This window comes from Sinocyclocheilus grahami, unplaced genomic scaffold (genome assembly GCF_001515645.1).
Source record: "Sinocyclocheilus grahami isolate Dianchi unplaced genomic scaffold, SAMN03320097.WGS_v1.1 scaffold479.1, whole genome shotgun sequence".
In the NCBI taxonomy this organism is placed as follows: Eukaryota; Metazoa; Chordata; class Actinopteri; order Cypriniformes; family Cyprinidae; genus Sinocyclocheilus; species Sinocyclocheilus grahami.
The window spans coordinates 794571-803367 of NW_015505658.1; the positions used below are offsets into that span (position 1 = coordinate 794571).

Here is an 8797-nt window from a genome sequence, read left to right on the forward strand (position 1 = left end):
AAATCAAAGGAACTTGCTGGTTCATATCAACCGAAGACACAGGCAAAGGGTAGCAGATATTACAGCAAATGCATTGATGCCAAAAATGGCATCTTTGCTGTTGATAAGTCATTCTTTAAGCCATGCTCTCCTATACATGTTAAAATAAAACATGGGGTGCAAGCCAAAAAATATGGCAAAATGGCATCTTTTTAGTACTGACCGACATCTGTTCATGACTGAAGCGAGTGATTTCAGGCCAGATCCAGTTGTGAATAATCAAGAGACAGATTCTGTATCCAAAGCAAAGCCAGGTGAAGATGAAGGACAAGCATATCCTCCTGATGATGCAGGCCTTCGTAGGATGGTTCACTATTTAATGGGAAAAAAAGCTCTTCCTGCCCAACTACCCCAGCATTTGGTCACTGGTTCCAAATCTTTGCAAGATCTTCCAAGGCAGTTGATACCAAAAGAAACATCATGCGTGGAGTGTCCCGGGCAACTTACTGAGCCACTGCTCATAACAGCAGATGCCAAACTTGTCATCTATACTGGTGTTGTAGATGGTGAGACATGTCAAAATATATCATCCATATCATCTTAGCCATACCAATTTAACTAATGTTAAAAACAAAGTAGAGGTCAGTGCACAATGGACTTGCTAGATGAGAGAAAGCAATAACAATATTGTACTTTTTTCTTTTCCTTTCATTTTTTAGGCGTTTCTACATACTGCAGGGCATGTCCTGACTGTGGGCTGATGTACAGATATCAAGAATGGACTGATGGAATTCACAATTTCAATGACCATATTCTCATCACCCTTCATTTGTGTATTGTACTACGTGCATCACTTCAGGTAAGAACACATTTAGTGTTTTACTGTTCTTATATTTTTAATGTGTGCCTTACTATGTTTATACATTCTTAGACTCACCATTCTGTAAGCCGAGCAATTGAAGTCCTTGAGCAAACAGAAAATAAGACCTTCCCTAAAAAAGCCACAATATTCCATGCCTACATGCACTTTGAAGCCATGACCTAACACGGCTACTTATATTCTTGTTACAAATGTGGATACAATCCACCAGTGGTGGTCATGGACCTTCACAGAAAGGGTGTATTCAATATGCCTGGTAAGTAACAGAACGAACAGCTTTTGATGAATAAAAGAAAAATGACTTAAAAATATTAAAAAATAAATTTTTTTTAATACCATGCTTAAATCTGCAGTAAGTGAAATGGAGGCTCCACCAGCACACTTTGATGGCACTGTAGGGATTTCTATCATGAACAGGACACTGATCTGCCACTGCATCAACTCATCATGAGGCTTCGAACTAATCTAATCAAGAGATAACACAGAGATCTTTTGTATCAGGACTACAACTGAAAATACCTTGTGATCGCGAAAGGATAGAAACCAGTGTAGACACAGGAAATAAATTAACTAACGCCCTCAGGCCTGCAACATGGGATCGATGCATGACTATCACATGACGTTTGATAATCTGCTTCCTGCCACTGTCTGAAACCCTTACAAACTTCTCTTACAACCACAGAACAAAGAACATGGTATCTGGAAATGTTCCAGCGACAGACTCGCCCGGACCCCATGACCGTCTAATACATAAATTGCTAAATCCGATAAACGGAAAGCGACAGATTAAGAGCTCCCTGTCCAGGAGAAGAATGGCAGACACACAACTCGTGACATGGGCATGACCTCAGGACACCTCCCATTTCCCCCCTGCATTCCAAAAAAGGGACGCATCTTTTACTACTTCCAAGAAAAAGCGCGCGTTTCTCCTGTCACAGACAAAGCGACACGAAACTTACAACAGACACTTTCAACAGATAATCATTTATGCGCATAACAGGTCAACCAGATTCACAAATAATATGTTGTATGTCTTATATATATGCTTGACGTGTTTCATGTAATCGGTACAACTTTAATCAGTGTTTATTACCCTTTTTAGGAAATAAGGTTATTAAAATGTGTGTAATATGTGAAGTTTAATCTTGAACGAATGGGCATGACAAATGCAGAATGTTGAAATGAAGTAAACTTTAATAGTATGTACAATGTTTGCATTTAAGAGACTTTATAGAAGTATTAACAACTTTTATAGGTGTCCTCATGTGATGAATTGAAGCCTCTTGTTAATGTATGCATGCTCTGCCTTGCAAGAAGCCGATTGGAAGATAGCGCCGTAGGTTGGACGTATGCCACGGATCAAAACCCCTTTGCACCTCAGATTCAATTGCTTCTCGCTGTTTACTCTCTCGAGTGAAGGCTTTTTGCCGCTTGCTCTCCCGAACGCAGGCTCTTTGCCACTTGCTTTCCCGAGCAAGGCCTTGTCGCCGTGTGGAGAGCACTCTAACTTGTGCTCACAAGCTGAACCATCAGGCGATCGACCATATAGAACTCAAACACTTCAGTTGAAACTTCGCGATCTTCAAAGAACTTAAAGTCTTGCAAACTCAGACTTTTTAGCAGAACTGCTCAAGCCTCTGCATCATCAAGAACTCGGCCAATCTCCGAAGGGAATTCCCAGAAACCACGTCTGCCAGACGCCCGACCAGCAGCCAATCAAAAGCCGGGACTCCCTCAGGCAACGAGGAAACCTCTCTGCTTCTCAGATTTCAGCTAAACGCAAGTACAAACAAATCTTACATCTGCTGAAATAGGTGCTGAACTGGTGAATTGAGTTAAGCAGTAAAGATAAGAAAATCTCTGCTTTGTGATTCTCTCGGGTTGAATTTAAAACCACTCGTGGAAATGAGTAAGAACTTTGGGAACTTCATACAAACTCCGTAACTTTCATTCTTCAGAACTGTATGTAAATGTGTGTGTGTTTTAGCTTAGTTTTAATGTAATCTAGAATAGTCAATAAAATTTGTGTTTCATTTATAAACAATCATTGTCTGGTGTCGTATAATTTTAAAGTCAAACCTTGCCAAGATCACGTTACCTAGCTCGTAGCTTACTTATCAAAGAACGTATTAGCCCGTGGCCAGGGAAATACAAATATTCAAATTGTTAAAATGTTGTAGCGTTCTCAGACAAGGACGAGGCGTTTTGATGTACAAGGGGTGTTTATTTGGGCTGTTGTCGGCCACAACCCACGCCGTACACACCCCGACTTCCAAGAGAACCGCACTTGAACCAGCGAGGCACTCTTTCTCCCCCCTCCTTCTCTCTCTTTCCCCTAAGGGGTGGTCACACTGCACTTTTCGTTCCATTGACTTCCATTCATACGCATGCAAATGCGTCAGACCGGAAACGCAAGCTCATGCGAAAAATTTCGCATTTCGCTGCGTTCCAAAGTTCAAGATTGGTGAACTCTGACCTGCGAATTTGCATCACGTGAAGACGTGTGACCAGTAGAAGATCGATACGTCACTGCGTGACCTCTCTGTACAGAAATTCAAAAATGGAGGAAGCGCTAATTTTAGCCGTAGCGCAGCATCCTATTTTATATAATACATCTTTAAAAGATTATAAAAATCTAATATATATAGAGAGAGAACAATATAATTACTATACACAAGTGTATTATTATTAAATTACTTAATGTTGTTCATTATTTTATATTTTCAGAATAATGCACACCTCAAGAACGTATAAAATTACCTATTTAAAGGGAAAATCCTACAGCACTTAAAGCACTGCACTTAAAAATGTATTATATATGTACAGTCAAACCAAAATTTATTCAGACACCTTGAACATTTCATTCATTAATACAGTTTATTCACTATAGTTAAAAAAATGGTAATAAAATATGACAGAGCCGAAAGTACTCCTTGTGGCGATCCTCATCCAGCCGAAGCTCCTGAATTAAAGAATGGAACTCATTCCGAGTCGACGCCGTCGCAAAAGACACAGTACAAGCACATCTGAATCGATGTTGTGATAACCTTGGTGCGTGATGTCATATCCTGCTCCCGCCCATATCGCAGCGGCTTCCGAAAAAATTTTGCACGTTCAAAGTCTAGTGTGACCGCCCCTTTACACACACACAGGGGCAGAGCCTCTTTTCACATCCAACTCGAACATCCAATAACAGTTCGCAACACAAAAATGAATACAGTGCAACACTAACATTAAGCACATTGTTATCTATAACACAACATGTTTGAACATGCTACAATATATTGAGGTCAACGGCTCGCTGGACGACCGTTGATTTAAAGTGTAAACTATCAAATTGGAATTCAGTTTTAATCAGGTGGACCTCAAATTTTCAGATTCGAGTCCTTTCAAACCCTGAATTAATTCATAATTCCCTAAAATTAAGTAATCAGAGACATTACAGCACTGTCAATATCAAAAAATTTTGGGACTCTGTGACGTCTGAAATCATTTGCAGTGGCTTACTTACCTGTAAGTAATCAACTTACTTGTGTCTCTTCACTTAAAGTATAGGGCTTGTCTGTTCCCCACAAGATTGCAGTGATAGTATTGTGATATAGACTTTGCATGTTACTACTATTGTTTCATCTTAATCACAGTTGTTGACTATGGCAACATTCTTAATTGAAAGTAAATTTGAGTGTGGGTTCACACAAGTTACTAACATGTCTGCTCCTGTATTTACTCAAGAGTTATTGATTACAGCTGCATGGTTTTTCCAAAAAAACATGTGTTTTGTAATTATGCAGTTTTTTTTATTATTTCAAGGTGGTCGAAAGAACCCCTTTGTGGTTGTTCCAAGTTATAACAACTGGGCTCCTTGGATTGGACCAAAAACTAGAAGGGATGACAAAGTTTTTAACACAGAATATGAAAAGGTTCATGCACCAAGACAGGCTACTGAAATGGCAGATCTCCAAATGACAGAGGAGAGGCTCCAAGATGCACTAATTAATCTCAAGGTAAAGGCTTGTTACACTGATCATTAATTCACTGTTTGAATTAAGCTAAATATTATTTCTTGTTAAAATAATAGGTGGACATGGTTCGAAAACTGTGCAAGCAATGTGGCCTTGACTCAAAAGGCTCAAAAATGGACCTCATCCTAAGAGGATGAAATGAAGAACAGGTCATCTTATGACAAGATCTTTGAGAAGGTCTGGGGAGCTTCAGGTAAGATGCATCTTTCTCTGTGCAGTTAGATCTGCAGTTGCGTCTGTTTACTCCACAGTGTTAAAAAGTCCTTCTGCCAGGAGAATGTAATGTTTTTTTCTCAAGCATACAAGTTCATCTGTAGCAGTTATTAAACATTGTTTATGTACATTATTATTATTATTATATAAATTATGTGTTTTCCATAGGTGGTTGGGCAGTTGTTATGTGCCCCTGTGCAGTGGTGTACTCCATAAAATTTAATTTAAGAGCAGAGAGTCCCAGAGACTATGCAGACATTTTGCTTAGCTGGAAGCACTTTCCAAACATAGCCATATTCGACTTTGCAAGAGGACTGGCAACACATACTAACTTGAGGGAGCCTGAAAAATTGCCATTTAATCCACACGAGGGGCAGCTGACTGAAGCAACCACAGACAATCTGCAGCTGGCTGGCGAGGGAAAGCTAAAGGTAAATTTACCTTGGCTCAAAACAAAGAAAACAGATACAGAAACTGCCACCCAATCACTGGGTCATCTAACCACTACACCCTATATGACATTTTCCATGAGAGGAATACAAAGGATGCTAGAGATGCCCTTCGGAGGATTGGACTTGTCCCAGAACTGGCTGGCTGGGTTAACAGCCAGTGCGCTGAGCAATTATTTGCAGACATGAGGAAGAACAAATATTTTTTGAATACCCTCACACCCTCTCAGCACATCTTCATGATGCGGAACATACTACACCACTACAACACAAAATGCAATATTAAAACTAAAGTCAGCATCCAGAAAGTAGTGGGCAAATATGTTCAGCTGCAGTTGGATCACAACGGTCAGATAGTAATGGGTAAATTAATTAAGCTGTTTATTTTGTCAGTTGTTTAACATTGAATGCTCATCTGTATTATTATCTTATAATCTGTACTGTTGTTGTTTTGTTTTGTTTTGTTTTACTACAGGCACAGCTGCACAGATACCAACTGAAGCAGAGGAAACAATATAATTCAGCGAGTGACAGAAAACTAAGTAAAAAGCAATAATACATCTGAATTTAACAGTATGGATCTTCTTTATCTTGGGAAATATTTTATGATACTTCATGTTTTCTACTGCTCCTGTTTTCACATCAGGAGTTTAGATCAAGAAATTGTTTTTTTTTTATTTGTGATTGTACACTACTTTTCTGACTTTTCTACTTTTCTGACTAGACTTATGTCTTGGATAGAGCCAAAGATCCAAGTGAGGATTTACTTCAGCTGAGCCCAGCCCAAACATTAAAGAGAAGTGACTTTTGGTCTTTGGCCTTTGATGAGTTAGAGGCAACGGTAAATGTCCATTCATAGGCATTATTTTGCCGTTGACATAGGGTTGATATGACTGCAACTTTACTAATATTCATCCTTTTTTTTTTTTTTTTTTTTACCAGATTGCTAATCAGTGCTTTCAGCGCATCGCTGCACTTGCAGCTTCACAGGTCAGTTTGATAGCTTTTGTTGTGTTTAGTAATTCAGGGGTTACGGAAAATATTTAATGTCACACTGCACTATGTGTTTCTATCTTTTCAGGGCAAAGATGTGTTTGCTGTCAACAGTTATGTGGTGGTCACGTGGTTGCCTCCATATAACAACGATCCTCAGCCAGCTTTACCTGTTAGTATCCTTTAACATATGTGGCACACACATTTGAATGATTTGCTTATTTTGCTATATGAATTGTTAGTGAAAGAAATCAATAATCATACAGGATATTAAACATTATAACTGTGGTTCACCATGATTCTCATCTCACAGGATGATGCTGCAACCAAGGACTTCATGTTACTTCCCATTGGAGTCAGGGCACTGGATTATATGTGTAAATTAAATTTTTCCATATGTTAGCCTTCTATGCATAATGTAATTATACTTTTTGGTTGTTATGGCTATAATTACACAAGTGTGCATTATGGGCTTTCGATTGGTCCAATTCTCAAGGATGCACCAAAATTTTGGCCATCGAAAATGTTCAGCTGAAATCCTAAGTTTCAGGATAAAAGTCACAAACTAACCAGACATCTCATGGTGTAGGTTTGTTGGTAGCCTTTTATCCAAACTTTAAAAGTAATTTTGAGGTCAAGTTTGCTGCACATCATCATACTGTGTTAAGATGTTAAGTCATTACCTTTTACAGTTGTAAAGTATTTTAAGATGAATAGAATCAATTTTAGCTCAGTGTGTCCAGTATCTTCAGTTTTGCTTTGGCCAAGAATTTTCTTCTTCTGTGCATCACCAATTTCTAATGTCATGTTCTTTTACCGATCCTCAAGCCTAAGTCAAGGGAGATTTTATTTTTTGACTCCATGAACCCTGAAGACTTTGGACATGGGAGTTACATTCAGATTTTCAGGTTTTCACCTGAGGATAGCACAATTCAAGTTCTACTGTTCTGTGTTCATACTAATAACATGCATGTGTTTGGAGTTCATACTAACACAAATAAATGTCTGTGTTCTTATGTAAACCATTTTAAATGAACTGGCTATAACATTTTATTTTTTTACAGGTGTGACGAGTGATGGAATAGTACTTTCATTCGACTTCATGAACTGAAATGTGTCGCGCATTATGAAATGTATAGTGGATCTGTTTGAGCTCAAACTTTAATGTTTCAGCCAGTTATGGTTTTCAGTATTATATAATTATAATTCAATCATAGTAAAACCAACCCCCTGGCTCTAACATAAAGCTCTAACATTTTTATTGCGATGTGATCAGTTATGTTATTGTTTACATGTGACTGCTCGTAAATATAGATTTTTTTTATTGTTGTATTACTTTAGAAATCTGGCCAATCATATTTCTCCCAGCCATTGGAACATGTCTGTACTGACAGATTTTGAGGTACAGCTTTTTAACTCCTTTGCTTGTGAACTTTTCATATCTGTAGGGGAGTGTTAAGAAAGAATGCAGTACACAGTTGTCACAAATAACCCACTATGGGTGAATTGAGTAAACCAAGTACACTTAAACAAACAAAGACTTAAACAAAACAAAAAACAATCACCGGACGTAATGGTAATGTATTTATTGTATATGGTCTAATTGTATATTGTCTATAATTAACAGGGTGCCCCTCTTCAGCTAGGAGGAATTGATTGCGGGGTATTCATGTTGATGGTAGGTGGTTTTATAATTGCTGTACAGCTGTGTCTGTGTGCTAAACACCGCATTTGTTAATATAGTTTTGTTTTTGTTTTTTAGTATGCACTCCATGTTACGCTCTCAAAGCCATTTGATTTTGCTGCGGTGAGTTTGCATCAATTTATGGTTATTTGTAAAGCAAAAAGGACTGCGAGAACACTTTCAACAAAATAAAAAAAAATTACTACGATTTTCAATTGCTATCTTTTATCAGTCTGAGATGCCTATAATCAGGAAATGTTGGTGCTATCAGTTAATTCAGACATTTCCTCTGACAAAGTATGATATTGATAAGTATACTTTAGATTAAAACCTCCATACTGTGCATTTCCAGTATGCAGGTAATATATAAAAAATAAAGCAATGCATGTCTAAAACATTATGTTTGTCACTTCCCACAGTCAAGTCCAACAACTAGTCACCCAGGAACAAGAACTACCAAATCCAGAAGACATGGAAGTCACTCCACCTGAGTAGAAATCATGGAGATCACCCCAACACCAGGAATCTATGTATGTAGAGGGAATGTTTATGTATTGCTTGACTTGGTTATGTATTT

The 8797-nt window shown here is 38.2% G+C and overlaps 1 long non-coding RNA gene and 1 pseudogene across 1 annotated transcript; both read left to right on the plus strand.

Annotated features, from left to right (window-relative positions):
- The first annotated feature begins 214 nt into the window (after positions 1 to 214).
- LOC107553724 (uncharacterized) lies at positions 215 to 6062 on the plus strand (annotated as a pseudogene).
- A 1581-nt stretch (positions 6063 to 7643) lies between these two features.
- LOC107553726 (uncharacterized) lies at positions 7644 to 8381 on the plus strand. Its single transcript, XR_001604984.1, has 4 exons — positions 7644 to 7669; positions 7878 to 7938; positions 8164 to 8214; positions 8299 to 8381. It is a non-coding gene; the product is annotated as an uncharacterized lncRNA (long non-coding RNA).
- The last annotated feature ends 416 nt before the right edge of the window (positions 8382 to 8797 follow it).